The 18191-nt window shown below is 39.4% G+C and overlaps 1 long non-coding RNA gene across 1 annotated transcript in view; it reads left to right on the top strand.

Moving 5' to 3' along the window:
- Nucleotides 1-13839, top strand: part of LOC145535813 (uncharacterized) — a 32021-nt gene extending 18182 nt beyond the window's left edge. Inside the window, exons 3-6 of the long non-coding RNA XR_014075499.1 lie at nucleotides 5786-5896; nucleotides 10246-10348; nucleotides 12532-12620; nucleotides 13218-13839. This is a non-coding gene — a long non-coding RNA (uncharacterized LOC145535813). The remainder of the gene's footprint in view (nucleotides 1-5785; nucleotides 5897-10245; nucleotides 10349-12531; nucleotides 12621-13217) is intronic.
- The last annotated feature ends 4352 nt before the right edge of the window (nucleotides 13840-18191 follow it).

Below are 18191 nucleotides of genomic sequence, written 5' to 3'. Positions count from 1 at the left end.
TTAGCACTGCTTTGTCTGAATCTCATAGGTTTTGGGTTGTCATGTTTTCCTTTTCACTTGTTTCAATGCATATTTTGATTTCCTTTTTGGTTTCTTCCATGATCTGTTGGTTATTCAGAAGGGTGTTGTTTACCCTCGATATATTTGGGTTTTCTATAGTGTTTTTCCTGTAGTTGACATCTAATGTTACCTCATTGTTATCAGAAAAGATGCTTAAGATGATTTCAACTTTTAAAAATTTGCCAAGAATAGATTTATGGCCCAGGGTGTGATCTATCCTGGAGAATGTTCCATGTGCACTTAAGAAAATCATGAAATCCATTGTTTTTGGGTGAAATGCCCTGTAGATATCAATTAGGTCTAACTGGTATCATTTAAAGCTTGTGTTACCTTGCTAATTTTCTGGCCGGTTGATCTATCCATCAGTGTGAGTGGAGTATTAAAGTCCCCCACTATCACTGTGTTACTGTTAATTTTCCCTTTCATACTTGTGAGCATTTGACTTACATATTAAGGTGCTCCTATGTTGGCTGCTTATATATTTATAATTGTTATATCTTCTTCAATTGATCCTTTTGTCATTATGTAGTGTCCTTCTTTGTCTCTTATCACGGTCTTCATTTTAAACTCTTATTTTACCTGATATGAGTATTGCTACTTCTGCTTTTTTTCAGTCTCCATTTACATGAAATATCTTTTTCCAGCCCTTCACTTTCAGTCGTATGTGTCCCTAGGTTTGAGGTAGGTCTCTTGTAGGCAGCATATATAGGGATCTTGTTTTTGTATCCATTCGGCCAGTCTTTGTCTTTTGGTTGGAGCATTTAACCCATTTACATTTAAGGTAATTATTGATAAGTATGATCCCATTACCATTTACTTTATTGTTTTGAGTTCGTTTTTATAAACCTTTTCTGTTTTCCTGTCTAGAGAAGATCCTTTAGCATTTTTTGAAGAGCTGGTTTGGTGGTGTTGAATTCTCTCAGCTTTTGCTTGTCTGTAAAGTTTTTGATTTCTCCTTCATATTTGAATGGGATAGTTGCTGGGTAGAGGAATCTTGGTTGTAGGTTTTTCTCTTTCATCACTTAAGTATGTCCTGCCATTCCCTTCTGGCCTAAAGAGTTTCTGTTGAAAGATTAGCTGTTATCCTTATGGGAATCCCCTTGTGTGTTAATTGTTGCTTTTCCCTTACTACTTTTAATATTTGCTGTTTGTGTTTAATCATTGTTAGTTTGATTAATATGTGTCTTGGGGTGTTTCACCTTGGGTTTATCCTGTTTGGGACTCTCTGGGTTTCTTGGATTTGGGTGACTATTTCCTTCCCCATTTTAGGGAAGTTTTCAACTATCTCCTTAAATATTTTCTCATGCCCTTTCTTTTTGTCTTCTTCTTATGGGACACCTATGATTTGAATGTTGGGGCATTTAATGTTGTCCCAGAGGTCTCTGAGGTTGTCCTCATGTCTTTTAATTCTTTTTTCTTTTTTCCTCTCTGCTTCATTTATTTCCACCATTCTATCTTCCACCTCACTTATCCTCTCTGCTACCTCAGTTATTCTACTGTTGGTTTCCTCCAGAGTACTTTTAATGTCAGTTATTGCATCGTTTATTATTGATTGACTCTTCTTTTTTCCTTCTAGGTTCTTGTTAAACATTTCTTCTATCTTCTCAACCTTTGTCTCTAGTCTATTTTTCTGTAACTCCATTTTTTCAAGATTTTGAATCATCTTTACCGTCATTATTCTGAATTCTTTTTCAGGTAGACTCCCTATCTCCTCCTCTTCGGTTTGGTTTGGTGGTTTTTTTATCATGTTCCTTCACCTGCTGAATATTTCTCTGCCTTTTCATTTTGTTTAAATTGCTGTGTTTGGTGTGCCCTTTCTGCAGGCTGGAAGTTCGTGGTCCTCTTAATTGTGGAGTCTGCTCCCTGTGGGTGGGGTTGGACCAGTGGCTTGTCAAGGTTTCCTGGTTGCCAGAACTTGTGTCTGTGTTCTGGTGGGTGGAGCTGGATCTTTTCTCTCTGGAGTGCAAAGAAGTGTCCAGGAGTGAGTTTTGGGGTTTCTATGGGCTGGGCATAGCTTTGGGCAGCCCAACTTTCAATGTTCAGTATTGTATTCCTGTTTTGCTGGAGAATTAGCATGGTGTATCTTGCAGTGGAACTTGTTGGCTCTTGAGTGGAACTTGGTTTCAGTGTAGATATGGAGACTTCTGGGTGAGCTCTTGTCTTAACTTTCACCACCAGACACATCCACAACTGTGCATTGTTTCCACTTTGTCTCACGATCTTCTTTCCTTGTGGAGCTATTTCTCTGCTCTTCTCCAGTAGCATATTGGACACCTGCCGACCTGGAAAGTTCATCTTTATTCTCTTAGGTCTTAGATCTGCATTTCATGATTTACAGCATGCTTTACTTTTATTTTAAATATGTTTAAATATAAATTAATTATAAATTACTACACTTTGAGTTATTTTTTCTATAAGTTGTGAGGTATGTGTTGGAGTCCATTTTTTTAGTTATGCATGTCCAGTTGTTTTGGTTTTCTTTCTTCTTTTGCAATATACATTTCTTGGGATTTTCTTCATAGATGATAATATCATCCACAAAGATGAAAGAAATTTTTTACTTTACAATTTGTATATCTTTTATTTCTATTCTTTTTACTTAGCCTTCTTGTACCAAATAAGATTTCCATTATGAAAATGGAACTTATGAAAATGGGGAGTTCATCTTTCAGTGTCATATCTTTTTGCCTTTTCACAGTGCTCATGGGGTTCTCAAGGCAAGAATACTGAAGTGGTTTGCCATTCCATTCTCCAGTAGACTACGTTTTGTCAGAACTTTCCACCATGACCCATCCATCTTGGATGGCCCTACACAGCATGGCTCATGGTTTCATTGAGTTAGACAAGACTGTGATCCATGTAATCAATTTGGTTAGTTTTCTGTGACTGTGGTTTTCATTCTATCTGCCCTCTGATGGATGAGGATAAGAGGATTGTGGAGGCTTCCTGATGAGATGAGTGGCTGTGGGGAAAACTGGGTCTTGCTCTGGTGGATGGGGCCATGCTCAGTAAATCTTTAATCCAATTTTCTGTTGATGGGTGGGGCTGTGTTCCCTTCCTGTAGTTTGACCGGAGGCCCAACTATGGTAGGGGTAATTGGGATAATGGTGATGTCCTTTCAAAAGGACTTATGCCAACACTCTGTGGCTCTCAGGACTGTTGTAGTCAGTCTATTTATTAGGGCTTCTTTAATTTCTCTCAGCAAGATCCTGCAGATTCAGATTATAGGTCATACACATCTATGGACATAGGTGTGCTACATAGACTATCTCTATGTATTCATACTTTATGATGCTATTATTGATGGTATTTTTTTTAATTGGGATAATAGTGCTTTACAATATGTTAGTTTCTGCTGTAGAATGAAGTGTATCAGCTATCCATATATCTCCTCCCTCTTGAATCTCCCCCACACACATCTGGGCCACCACAAATCACCAAGCTGAGCTCCCTGTGCTATACAGCAGGTTCCTATTAGCTATCTGTTTTACACATGGTAATGTGTATATGTCAATCCCAATCTCACAATTCGTGCCACCCCTGTTTCCCCCTCCCCATATCCACATGTTCATTTCTCTATGCATGTCTGTTCATGCCCTGCAAATAGGTTCATCGGTACCATTTTTCTAGATTCTACATGTATGCCTTAATATACCATATTTGTTTTTCTCTTTCTAACTTACTTGACTCTGTATGACAAACTGTAGTTCTATCTACATCTCTACAAATGATTCAACTTTGTTACTTTACACAGCTGAGTAATATTCCATTGTATGTATGTAGCACACCTTCTTTATCCATTCACCCATTGATGGACATTTAAATTGCTTCCGTGAATGGCACTGTTTTTTTTAATACAAATCCAAGGTATATTTTCACTGAACTGTCAGTAACCAAATGTTGCCGGGAAATCTTTTGGGTTGAAAGCACCACAGAATAGAATAGAAAAGATTCTTGATGCTTAATATGTGTATTATTTAGGTTCCCAGAGAAACAGAAATGATAGCATGTATTTTGAGGGATTGACTAATGAGATTGAATAGACTTGGTGAGTCCAGAATCTAATGTAGGAGGCCAACAGGCTGGAGGCTCAGGAAAGAGTTATAGTTAGAGTCTGAAGGCAGCCTGCTTGCAAGCCACAAAGGGCCCTCATTGTAGATGAAGTTCAAAGGCAGTCTCCTGGCAGAATTCCTTCTTGTTCAGAGAAGGTCAGCCTTTTGGTCTATCCATGCCTTCAACTGATTGGATGAGGACCATCCACATTATGGAGGGCTAAGTGCTTTACCCAAATTCTACCTATTTAAATGTGATTCTCATTCAAAAACACTCTCACAGAAACATCTAGAATAATGTTTGATCAAATATCTGGGCACTGTGGTCCCAGCAAGTTGACACATAAAATTTACCGTCACAATATTCATTTGCCTAGATTCCCATGTCAGCTTTTACATGTCATTGGCAATGTACCGAAACAAAGGACAAAATTATCATAGAGATAATTCTACAGGTCATCTCCAGAAAATCATTCACTAAAATGAAATAGTTTTATAGCTTTTAAGTTTGTGTGGTTGGGATTGAATTGTGGAGTTACCTTCATTATCCTGAAACAAATCTACCTTGATGAATTCCTGGGTTCTTGGGTGTTAAGAAAAAGTGGGAGAGAGCGTTATGAATGTGGGTATCCACGTACGTAAGTGGGCATGTGTTTGTGTGTGTTTGTGTGTATTGGTGAATTTGTGAGGAATATTTGTGTCAGGAATATTTGAGGTTAATTCCTGTATGTTTTGTCAGTCCTCCTCAGTTCCTAGTACATATTAGGAAACATCAAGATGGTTGCTATTTGTTTTATCACAGATTTCCTTGGTCAGCATAGTTACCATGGTGACTCAGTGATTGCTGTGGGATTTATTACAGACTGAAATCCATTTGTGATTCCTATCTGAATCTGTTATGACTATGTTTGTTTTTAAGTGTTGCTTTTATAATTTTGTCATTTCTTCTAGATTTATTGATGTTAATTGACATGCAGATGTTGAGTTGAGCTTTTCCTTCTCCCCTATCATTTATTTATTTATTCATGTATTTCTTTTATTAGTATGACTCACAGATTCTTATTTTTTCAAAGGGTTACCATCTGACAGAATTATTTATTTTTATGATCAAACTGTCACAAAATTGGCCTGTCAGCCCTACAAAGTTGCCTCTCTGTCCATTTTATGCCTTCCTAGGATTCTCTGAACATGTGCTTTGCTCTCTGAGCCTGAGTATAAGCCAGTCTGCAGAAAGGAAGTGATGATGTCCACTTCAAAGCATTACTTTGAGCATATGAAGAGGAAATGATGGAAGATAACCAATATCGCATGGCATCTAGTAAACTTTCATCAATGTTGGTTCCCATTCCAACATTACCCCCTTGATTCTGTCAGTGTGATGCCTCTGACATTTCCATAACAGCATGACTACTGGAGAGAATACTTGGACATATAACATAAGCAGGGATCAGGGCACATGTCCATGATATGAGAGCCTCAGTGTCACTGCTGTGTGTGGAGGGGGCTGTGTGATGGAGCTGGGGAAGAGGAAAAGCATCATTGCACAGCTTCCAGGGAAATGAGAGGGGGCAGGCAAGCACATCCTGAGCCCCTTCCCCTGCTTTTCATGTGCTTTTCCTTCCTCTCCTTGTCCTCTCTATTCCATGTGTTTATCTCCTTACTCTTCCTTACAGTGGAACATCAGAGAAGATAAGGATTCTGAGCCTCAGAAACAAGATCCAGTAGAGAAGAACCAAGTGTAATGCTGAGTCTACTAGACATTTTCCTGGAGCAAAAGAAGAGAGGTGAATCACTCTTGCCTTTTCCTCCTGAGGGAGAAGCTGCAAATTGAACTTGGCTAATTGTGTGGTTAAACCAGTGAACCTGATTTCAGTTCAGAGGGTTTTATTTGGAGGGGACAGAAAGAAGCATGTTGTGAAACTCGCTTTCATCTCTTGACCTTCACTAAAATCCTGGGAAGTGGTGACATCGTCTGACTGCTGAATGGAGGTTTATTTGAGAGACAAGCTTGCCCCTCCTCTAAGCCTCTGTCCTGTCCCTGAAGCTGCCCAGTTGGGACTGTCATGTGGTAGATTCATGAACTACCTCGGACAATGCTGTTACCTCATTCTCTTGATTAGGGATGTTCCTCGTTTTGCTGCTGACCAGTTTCCTTTGGGAAGGGCAAAAATTGCTTATTATTCTTTTTACTACGAAGAAACCAAGACACTTTTGTTACAAATAAAAAATGGAAAATATAGGAGAGGAAAAAAAATTAGAGACTCTTAAAGTGGATCAGCACTATTATCATTTGAATACATTTTTAGAAATTTTATTATGTAATTGTAACTATATTTACAAATAGAAATGACAGTATCCTACTTACAGTTTGGTAAATGCTTTTTTAAAATTTAAGTATAGTTCATTTGCAGTATGTGAAGTAACTCAGACAAAGACAAATATTAGATCATATCTATTATATGTGGAATTTTAAAAATAATATGGGAGAGAAGAGGGTAGGATGAATTGAGAAAGTAGCATTGACATATATATATATATATATATATATATATACTATCAGGTGTAAGCCAGATAAGTAGTGGGAAGCTCCTATATAACACAGCCCAGCCTGGTGCCCTGTGAGGACCTAGAAGGGTGAGATGGGTGGGAGGGAGGCTCAAGAGGGAGAGGATATATGGATAATTACAGCTGATTCACGTTGTTGTACAGCAGAAACCAGCACAACATTGTAAAACAATTATCCTCCAAGTAAAAAATACAATGAATACAAATGAAAACTATAAAATACTTTTTAATATAAATATATTGTGAAGGTCAGTCTATGCCAATCAGTACTAATGCACATAATAATAAAAATGGCAGTGGTAACACTAATAGGCAATTTGTATATCATAATAGTGATAAGAATACTTAATATTATTGCTGATTTCCCCTCTGCCTACGCTATTGTAAGTGCTAAACCTGTACTTGCTCATTTAGTCCTCACCACAACCCAGGAGGAGGAGCTACTGATGCCTGAATTTAAACAGCAAGGAAGTGAGACAGAGTGAGGGCAGGGCTCACCAGTCACAAGACTAAGATGTGAACGATTCTGGGCAGGGGCGGCTGCGACCGACATCTAACCAGTGCAGACTACTCCTTCTCATCTGATAAGACCCACAAAGCATAATCAGCCAAACTGATGTACAGTTGTTTTTCCCACTTCAATACACAGGAATTTAAAATAGTGATAGTGACCACTATAGTTTGGAATTGGGTGGAATATGTCCTGTTATAATCTACAAGGGTTCCCCAATATCTCATCTCCCTTCCTGTGCCTCTAGGGCATTCCCATTCCAAAGGCTTTCCTATGTTTGGGCTAGGAACCCTCTTGCTTCCTTCCCATTTTGTTTTGTTTTTATATAGGTACAAGAGCAATTGGTATTCATTTTAGGTAAAGACAGATGACATAGAAAAGAGGGGAAAAAAGCATTACCCCAAAACATACCACCTAATTAAACCATATTTTCCTCTATATTATATTCCTCCAGAATTTTCTACTGCAGATATTAATCTTTTTAATAACCTAACAATTGGTAGTTATTTAATTTTAATAGATTACTATTTATTTGGCTGCACTGGGTCTTAGTTGCAATACACAGGATCTTTGATCTTCATTGCAGCATGTGGGACCTTTAGTTGTGGCATGGGAACTCTTAGTTGTGGCATGTGGGGTCTAGTTCCCTGACCAGGGGTGAAATCTGGGCACCCTGTATAGGCAGCATGGGGTCTTAGCCATTGGACAGCAGGGAATTCCCCATAGATATTTATACATTTGTGTATATAGTGTTAGTCGCTCAGTTGTGTCTGACTCTGAGATCCCATGGACAGTAGCCCACCAGGCTCCTCTGTTGGTGGAATTCTCCAGGCAAGAATACTGGAGTGGGTTTCCATTCCCTTCTCCAGGGGATCTTCCTGACCCAGGGTTGAACCCAGGTCTCCTGCTTTTCAGGCAGATTCTTTAGCAACTGAGCCACCAGGGGAGCACCCATTTATGTGTATATTTGTTTATTTATCTACAGTGGATAAGATCTCATCTACATGTACTTTGGGAACCTGCATACCTCACTGAAGTTGGTTGAGTGGGTCCCCCGAAAAGATGTGTCCAATCTTAACACCCTCATACAAGTTAATGTGACCTTAATAAGAAATAGTCTTAGAGATTTGATTCAGTTAAGGATTGGAAAGTGAAAAGTGAAGTGGCTCAGTCATGTTCGACTCTTTGCAACTCCGTGGATTGTAACCCATGGAATTTTCCAGGCAAGAGTACTGGAGTGGGTTGCCATTTCCTTCTCCAGGGGATCTTCCTGACCCAGGGATCAAACCCAGGTCTCCTGCATTGCAGGCAGAGGCTTTTCTCTGAGCCACCAGGGAAGCCCCAGTTAAGGATACTGAGGTGAAATCAACAAAGGCTAGTGTTCTTATAGGAGAAAGGAGGGGAGATTTCACACACACAGGGAAGAAAGTCATGTGAAGAGATATTGAGAGGCAAAGATTGCGGCTGTGCTGCCACAAACCAAGGGGCTCCAGAAGCCACTGGACACTAGCAGATGTAAGGATGGATGCTTCCCTAGAGCCTTTGGCAGGAACCTGGCCCTGTTGACACCTTGATCTCAGACTTCTGGTCTCTAGATCTATGAGAGCTTGTCTCTGAAGTTTCTGATGTTTTAAGCCACGAAGCTCATAATAATTTGTTAAGGTGACCCAGTCGTGTCCGTCTCTTGGGGACCCATGGACTGTATCCTCTGTCCATAGAATTTTCCAGGCAAGAATACTGGAGTGGGTAACCATTCCCTTTTTCCAGGGGATTTTCCTGATCCAAGGATTGAACCCGAGTCTCCTGCATTGCAGGCAGATTCTTTACTGGCTGAGCCATCAGAGAAGCCCCAAGGTGGCCCTGGGAGACTGTTATGAATGAACCATCAGCCTATATCCTATTTTTTATGCCTGTGGGGATAGTATTGCCAATAAAGACATATAAGAAGGAAGAAATATGGCTAAAACTTACTAATGTGCTAAGTACTTTTTACATATCATCTCCATCAGTCCTTGTAGCACCCTATGAGGTAGATACTGTTGCTATGCTCATCCCTATTTTATAGAGGAAAATCTGAGTGAAAGAGACATAAAGACTTGGCCCAGCACTGCACAATTAGGGAGCAGGACAGCTTGGGTTTGTACCCAGCACCTCATGCTCCAGAGTGTGGGAAACTGCCAAAGATTTGATGTTAAGTGACAGGAGCAGTTTGCTGAAACATGTGTATTTTAGGCATTATTAAAAGTAATACTCAGTATGATAATATATTTACAAAATATCGGGGCCTAGTGACAAAAACATTGCTTGTGTGAGCATGTTTGTTGCAATCATGGGGACAGAAGCCACAGTGCAGTGAGATGACTAGCCAGTGGAATCCAAAGAACCTTAACAGTGGATGTAGAAGACTTTCTGGAACATTGATATTAAAGAGGGAGGGACAGACAAAGGACGGGAAAGTGGAGAAGGAAGAGGAGTTGGGATGGGGTGGGACAGAGAAGGCTTGTGGCTGCATTGGGATGAGAGATCCAAGGAGGAATATTTTTTCTTTTTAGTTTTTTTTAAAAAAAAATATTTATTTTAATTGGAGGATAATTACAATATTGTGATGGATTTGCCATACATCAGTATGAATCAGCCATAGGCATACATGTGTCCCCTCCCTCCTGAACCCCCCTCCCACCTCCCTCCCCACCCCATCCCTCCAGGTTGTCATGCCGAGGACAAGCTTGAGTGCCCTGCATCATACATCAAACTCCCACTGGCTATCTATTTTACATATGGGTAATGTATATGTTTCAATGCTATTCTCTCTCTAAAAGGATTAAAAGATTACCAGTTAATATGAAGGAAGCCATCTCATCTCAAAAGTTTGTCTCATGGTATAACAGAGAGATACTTGCTTCCTTCATAAAGATTTATATATTCTCATAGGAGAAAAAAAAAATGAGAAATGACTTCATAGTGCCTTCTTTAGGACAAAGGCTCAGACAGCCCTTACTTCTTTCCCCAACACTTAAAGGGCCTGAAGTCTGACCACGTGCTGTACCCTCTGGGCAGGTTTCCTCATTCACCCCTCAAGACAGCTTTGTGACAAAGGCACCATGAGTCCCAGTCACAGATGCCCAAGATCATGGTGACAGAGCCTGGGTCACCTCTGCAGGTAAGTGTCAGGATGGGATGAGGTCCCATCCCTTACCCTCTCTGAGGACACAGAGCAGCCTCCCTTTCAGAAGATGGGCTTTCAGGGCTGGAGAAATGGTCACGCACCCCTGCTGTTGTCCCACAGTACTCACTCACCTACCCCTCTGGGAGAGGAAGAGGACAGAGATGAATTCCTGCCCCTTCTGCCAGCTGACCTCGGTGTCCAGGCCACACGCATTGGCTCATCCCTGAAGAGAGGGGTGGGGCTTGGGCAGAAGCTCAGGTATTGCCCTTGAGACGGGTAATCTGGAGGGAGGGCAAGTGATCTGTAAGGAAGTGTTTTAAGGAATTGTACTTTATATTTCATGTCCTTTAATCCTGGCAGCTATTCAAGTTACCCATTATTATGACCATTATTCAGAAGAGAGTACTAACTTTGCATGCATGTGTGCTAAGTTGCTTCAGTAGTGTCTGATTCTTTGTGACCCTATGAACTGTAGCCTGCCAGGCTCCTCTGTCCATGGGATTCTCCATGCAAGAATAGTAGAATGGGTTGCCATTTCTCTCCTCCAGGGGAATCTTCCCAAGCCAGGGGTGGAACCCATGTCTCCCATGTCTCCTGCATTGCAGGTGGATGCTTTACCACTGAGCCACCAGATAAGTAAAAACAAGAATACTGGAGTGGGCTGCTATGCCTTCCTCTAGGACTGACTTTAGGGGATTTCAATTAATCAGGGACACAGCTTTGTTTTCTTCCTGATCAGTAGCTAACTCTGGAATTTCGGTGGTTTTTTCCATTTTGCCTTGAAGCCCATAGAGAAGTATAAATGGTTTTGTTAGCCTTTACTCACATTATTATGGACATTTGGACAGCTTCCTATATTTCCATTTTTCTTTCCTATTTCATCCAATGCTGCAGCAAATATCTTCTTACCAGCTTACTTTTGTACATGTGTAAAAATTTCCCTGCCATCTTCCCTGGGATATGATTTCAATAGTTTAAATTCTCTCATAAGGTGTCAGAGCATTCTCATTTCTTACCCACCTCTAAACTTTTGTTCATAATATTTACATTTATTTCTGACTGTGTTCTGTTTCCTTGACTTATGCTGAAGTTGAGCCTCCCCAACACCCCCCCCCGACAAGCCAGTTTTCAAATATTTGTGAGTTTTTTGTTGATTTTTGTTTTTTGTATATTTCATATTTGTCAGATGATAGATAATGAAAGGATATTTAGATGCTTTCACTAGCATTCCTTAAATGATCAGTGAGTTAGAACATATTTTTATGATTATTGGCCATTTTAATTTCTTCATCTGTGAACTGTTTACACATTTTGTCCACTTTGGTATTTTGTCATAGGAGCTCTACATGCATTCACTGATCCATGGACTTGTGATTTCAATGCATTTTTATTGGGTGAATATTATTTGCCAGACACTCCAGTGAAAATCCATGTCCTAGAAGATCACTCTTCTGAGATCTAGATGCTTATATTTATTGAAAGTATCCACCTGGAGAAAGAAAAGTATTAGTACCCATCCATACACGCATGATTGTCAAGGAAAACATATACTCAATTCAAAACACTTATCCCTAAGCCCTGCATCACCACAAAGTAAAAAGGAAGCAGTGTTTTACATGAGGAGAGCACTGCCTCAGGATTAGCATTTATGTGATCTCTACAGTTATAGTAGGATATTTTATATAATTCTTAGAAATTATATAATATTCTTAGAAATTATATAATATAATTCTTAGAAATTATATAATATTTCTGAGTTTGCCTTTTCTAATTTATAAAATGGAAACAATTTTTCTGAGGAACAAATGAACAAAATATATCGGGTGTCATACACAGCATATTGTACATAGGACACTCAGTAGATTTAGTTCCCCTCCTATCCCATACCCATCCTTCCTTTATAGGAGCGTCCCTTGACATAATCCAAATAGCATTACTCTGTGATGACAATTGGAAATATTAAGCAGAAGAGAAATGTGTAAGTTTCCATTATGTGTTAACTTCTGTGTCCTATCTCTTCACCAAAGTAACTTGTCAATTAGTTAAGGAAGAAGGAAACAATCGCTGGACCAGCTCCATATGGTTTGAGAAAGAAACCACCAAAACCATCACCCCACATCACTTTATTGCGTATACTTTCCCATTCCACTTTTTATCTTCTGTGTTAATTTCTCCAGAATATTATATGCAACGTTATCCAGAAAGAGGAGGTTTGCAAAGGAACGCTGCAGTAGATACTGGTGCCAGGTACATCATCCAGCTTTGGGTAAGTCATTTCCCCTGTGCTGGTTGTTTTTCAGATAAAATCTGTCAGATAGATATAGAGGTAAATGAGATCCCATTTAGGAAAGAGTCTTTCCTTTTGAGACCTTAGTTGGGAAGGAAGAAAGGGTGAATTCCAAATAATTACTTTCCATTCTTCAGCTCTTATCACACTCTGTATCAGATGAAGTCAATAAGTCCTCATACTGTTTTGTAATTGAATGACCATTTATGCATGGTCATAGGATAATTGGAACTTAAAACTTGCAAAAAGCAGGATCCTTGACCTCAGGAAACCATGAAGAACTCAGCTTTCCTGAATGTGTGCTACTTTTAATCTCATGTATTTTGCACAACATTCCGGGGAAGTAGAGAATATGATTTCTACACTATTTTGTAGCTGGTGAAGTGATGATGTACAGAGATTAGGTAACCCGGCTGGGGGTCATCCTACTACTAAGAAAAGCAGAGACTAGTACCTTACATGTCCACACACAGACTGCATGAGGCTCAGCCACACATCAGGCCAAAATCAAATAAATTTTGCTTTCCTACTGACCTGTGCCACTTCTGTAATCTGTATCTTCATTTCTGATTCCAGGATGCCAGATCTGCCTGTATTTTTGCAAGTCAGTAAACCTGATTTGACCTCAATTTCCTGTTCTGTAAAACCCGGGGAGTGTGAAAAGAACACAAGCAAAATGTTGGAGGTGATGGATACATTTAGGACTTTAGTTTGGTGATTATTATGGGTTTATGCATAGGTCCAAATTCAAGAATATGTATATATTAAACGTGCAATTTTTTGGCATATCAATTATACCTCGGTAAAGCTAAAACAAAGAAACAAGGGACTATGTTTAAACTATTATAGGTATTTTTGAAAGAGTCCCCAGACAACCTATATGTCATAAGGAATATGCACTCTCTAATAGAGGGACAGTTCTCCTGTTGAGGATTAATACTTGAAGGAGTAGTCCCCAAATACATACAGACAGGAAGTGCAGACTCTTTAATGGACACTGACAAATCAACCTGGAAAGACATACTGATTGAGGGCCCCACCAGCAGTATCAGAACGTGTAGGCTTCCCCTCATGCTCACCCACTGGAAATACTCCATAGTTTGTTGTTATACTTTCCGATATGATGAATGGAAAATCTATCGCCGTCATTTTTAACTGCATATCAAGGTTATTTAAAATAAAAGCTTTCCTCCTATACAAGACTCTGTCAGTCATAACTGCCATTTTTTTTTTTTTTTTTTACTGCAAATGGGTTTAGTTACATAGGAAGCCTAACAATGAGTGACAGTCATGTAAGCCTGCAGGTTCTCCTAATGCTATTGCCTGCTTGTAAGTTCCAGTTGTGTGTGCTTGTGTGTGTGTGTGTGTGTGTGTGTGTGTGTGTGGACTCTGGGGGCTCCCAATGACAGTGTGTATCCCTGGAAAGAGGTTGAAAATATCTCTCTGTGATGTATGTTGAGCTCAGGATTATAGAGGAGCTGGCTCTGCTCATTCCCAAGTCTTTCTAAATGGCACACAGCTAGACCCCAACGTGCTTCTGAGCAGACAGTAGTCCCAGATGGAAGGCAAGCCTGTCTGCACTCACCTGCTCAGGTCAGGGATGGATCCCTCCAGGACGTAAGGTGTGGCAGTCTGACTAAATCTGCTGCTGAGCTCTGAAATTGAGGGCTCCCATCTTGCAGCCTCAGTTGCAGAGTCCTGAGGAGCTATGTCCTCTCAAACACCCACCACACAGGTTCAGTCATCTCCCTGGAGAGTTCTACACTCATGGATAAAAATCCTTAAATTCTTATCACATCTTTGACACACTGTGCATCCATCTATTCTTCCATTGATATATTTGACAGACATTAGGAAGAAATTCTACATCACTCTTTGGGTAAGTCTTAGGCTTCTCCAGAACAGAAACAAGGAAGTAAGGCGTGGGAAGCCTGGTGTGGGGTACCTTGAGATGTTACATCTAAGAAAAGATGGATCCTTCTCATTAAGATCTCAACCTGCTCAAGTGTTCTATAAATGGTGATTTTTACAACATCATCTAATGCTGTGAGCCTCTGTCCACATCTCTAGTTACTGTCCTCTTGATGTATATTCTTCCCTTTGCACCCAAATTTTACAAAGAATTCTTGATACTCAACTCACATCTCCTTGCACCTGCCGTCTGACTAGATCTTCATCCCTTATCTAACGGGCTGTGTTCTCCCACACTTTTAAATTTACCATGACAGTGTCAATATTCACCTCTTTGTCACATTTATAGATCACGAGTCAAATGTAGACAAACAGATATTTCTCCAGGAGGTATGTCTGTCCCCAGGACAGAATTCATTTGCTTGTATATAGACAAAGATTATATTGTAATGCTATCAGTTACCAAAAAGCTCAAATTGTAAAATACCTTCCATAGAATCAGTCAGACAGTGTGAAGGCTGTGCCTTAGACATTGCACTTTCAAATGAAGCATACACTTTCCCTTTTACATCCCATATTCTTGCTTCATTGAAAGGGATTTTGCAAATAAATTTAAGGCATGTTAGCAATTTTTTATGGTCATTTAAATAAACTCTGATGTACCTGTTTTCATTTTTTGTTAAAGATTTCCAAGTATGCAATGAAATCATCTAAAATTATGTCTTACACTTTGCCACAGTTAAATGTGTCACCTAAAGTATTGTCTGTTATACCACAATTAAGCAATATACTAGTTTTGAAATACCAGTGTAATGGTGGTTATAAGTGTTTGGCAGGTTCCTGGCTCTTAAGTCAAAATACTTGTACTGCATTACAGAAATCACATTTTTAGGATGTATCCATTCAGTAAAATAATATAAACCTTACAATAAAAAAAATATATAAATCTACACTAATATAAATAAATGAATTAATGAAAAGAGATAATTTTTCTTGATTAAACAATTCAAAATAATACAAATAGATACCTTCCCTCCATGAGATGAACCTTCCCCCTTCTATCCCTGAAGGCAGGGCTGACTTAGTGATTCACTTATAAAGAATAGAGTAGGTGAATGGAAAACTGTCATTGTACACTGGAGAAACTCAGCAAATAGCATCTTAACCCAGTGAGGAAGGTCAACCTCTCCAATGATTCAGTGATGGCATGTGGGTACCATGTCCTCCCAGATATGATGTGATGAGAAGGGCACTTCAACTCTGTGGTATTTTTTCCCCCTAAATCCACAACCATGGTCTAATCATGAGAAAAATAACAAAATATGCCTGTACTCTTCAGGATTGTCAGAGTCATGAAAACACTGTGACAGATCCTCATACAGTTAAATAGAGTGTTCTTGCAATGGAGAAAAGACAGTCTCTTCAATAAATGGTGCATGGGAAAACTGGACAACTACAAATAAAAGGATAAAATTGGAGCATTCCCTAACATACAGAAAAATAAACTCAAAATAGATTAAAAACCTAAATGTAAGGCTGCATACTATATAACTCCTAGAGGAAATCATAGGCAGACCATACTTGGATATAAATTGCAGCAATGTTTTTTTTTGTTTGTTTGTTTTTTGATCCATCTCCTAAAGTAAAGGAAATAAAAGCAAAAATAAATAAATATGGCCTGATTAAACTTAAAAGATTTTGCACAGCAAAGGGAACCACTGACAAAATGAAAAGACAACCTACTGAATGGGACAAAATATTTGCAAATGATATGATTGATAAGGGATTAATATTCTGCATACATAAACAGCTCATGGAAATCAACATAAAAAAACAACCCCACACCAATTAAAAAGTGGGCATAAGAAATGAAGAGACATTTTTCCAAAGAAGAAATGCAAATGGCCAATAGGTACATGAAAAGATGTTCAACATTGCTAATGATAAGAGAAATGCAAATCAAAACTACAGTGAGATATCACTTCACACCTGTCAGATGGCTATCATTAACAAAAGCCCCACAAATAACAAATGTTGGCTAGGATGTGGAGATTTAGGAACCCTGGTACACTGTTGATGGGAGTGTAAACTGGTGCAGCCACTGTGGAAAACAGTATGGAGGTTTTCTTAAAAACTAAAACAGAGAAAGAAGAATGGAACTGGAGGAATCAACCTGCCTGACTTCAGGCTCCACTACAAAGCCACAGTCATCAAGACAGTATGGCACTGGCACAAAGATAGAAATATAGATCAATGGAACAAAATAGAAAGCCCAGAGATAAACCCACACACCTATGGACACCTTATCTTCGACAAAGGAGGCAAGAATATACAATGGAGAAAAGACAATCTCTTTAACAAGTGGTGCTGGGAAAACTAGTCAACCACTTGTAAAAGAATGAAATTAGAACACTTCCTAACACCACACACAAAAATAAACTCAAAATGGATTAAAGATCTAAACGTAAGACCAGAAACTATAAAACTCCTAGAGGAAAACATAGGCAAAACACTCTCCAACATAAATCACAGCAGGATCCTCCACGACCCACCTCCCAGAATACTGGAAATAAAAGCAAAAATAAACAAATGGGACCTAATTAAAATTAAAAGCTTTTGCACAACAAAGGAAACTCTGAGCAAGGTGAAAAGACAGCCTTCAGAATGGGAGAAAATAATAGCAAACGAAGCAACAGACAAACAATCTCAAAAATATACAAGCAACTCCTGCAGCTGAATTCCAGAAAAATAAATGACCCAATCAAAAAATGGGCCAAAGAACTAAACAGACATTTTTCCAAAGAAGACATACAGATGGCTAACAAACACATGAAAAGATGCTCAACATCACTCATTATTAGAGAAATGCAAATCAGAACCACAATGAGGTACCATTTCACACCAGTCAGAATGGCTGCTATCCAAAAGTCTACAAGCAATAAATGCTGGAGAGGGTGTGGAGAAAAGGGAACCCTCTTACACTGTTGGTGGGAATGCAAACTAGTACAGCCACTATGGAGAACAGTGTGGAGATTCCTTAAAAAACTGGGAATAGAACTGCCATATGACCCAGCAATCCCACTGCTGGGCATACACACCGAGGAAACCAGAATTGAAAGAGACGCGTGTACCCCAATGTTCATCGCAGCACTGTTTACAATAGCCAGGACATGGAAGCAACCTAGATGTCCATCAGCAGACGAATGGATAAGGAAGCTTTGGTACATATACACAATGGAATATTACTCAGCCATTAAAAAAAATACATTTGAATCAGTTCTATTGAGATGGATGAAACTGGAGCCCATTATACAGAGTGAAGTAAGCCAGAAAGAAAAACACCAATACAGTATGCTAATGCATATATATGGAATTTGAAAGATGGTAACGATAACCCTATATGCGAGACAGAATAAGAGACACAGATGCATAGAACAGTCTTATGGACTCTGAGGGAGAAGGTGAGGGTGGGACGTTCTGGGAGAATAGCATTGAAACATGTATATTATCATATGTGAAACAGAACACCATTCCATGTTTGATGCATGAGACAAATGCTCAGGGCCGGGGCAATGGGATGACCCAGAGGGATGGGATGGGGAGGGAGGTGGGAGGGGGGTCCAGGAAGGGGAACACATG

Source organism: Giraffa tippelskirchi, chromosome X, assembly GCF_054371585.1.
Source record: "Giraffa tippelskirchi isolate mGirTip1 chromosome X, T2T-mGirTip1v1.2.pri, whole genome shotgun sequence".
Classification (NCBI taxonomy): Eukaryota; Metazoa; Chordata; class Mammalia; order Artiodactyla; family Giraffidae; genus Giraffa; species Giraffa tippelskirchi.
The sequence above is the reverse complement of the archived record's forward strand: the minus strand, read 5'-3'. Positions and strand labels throughout refer to the sequence as shown.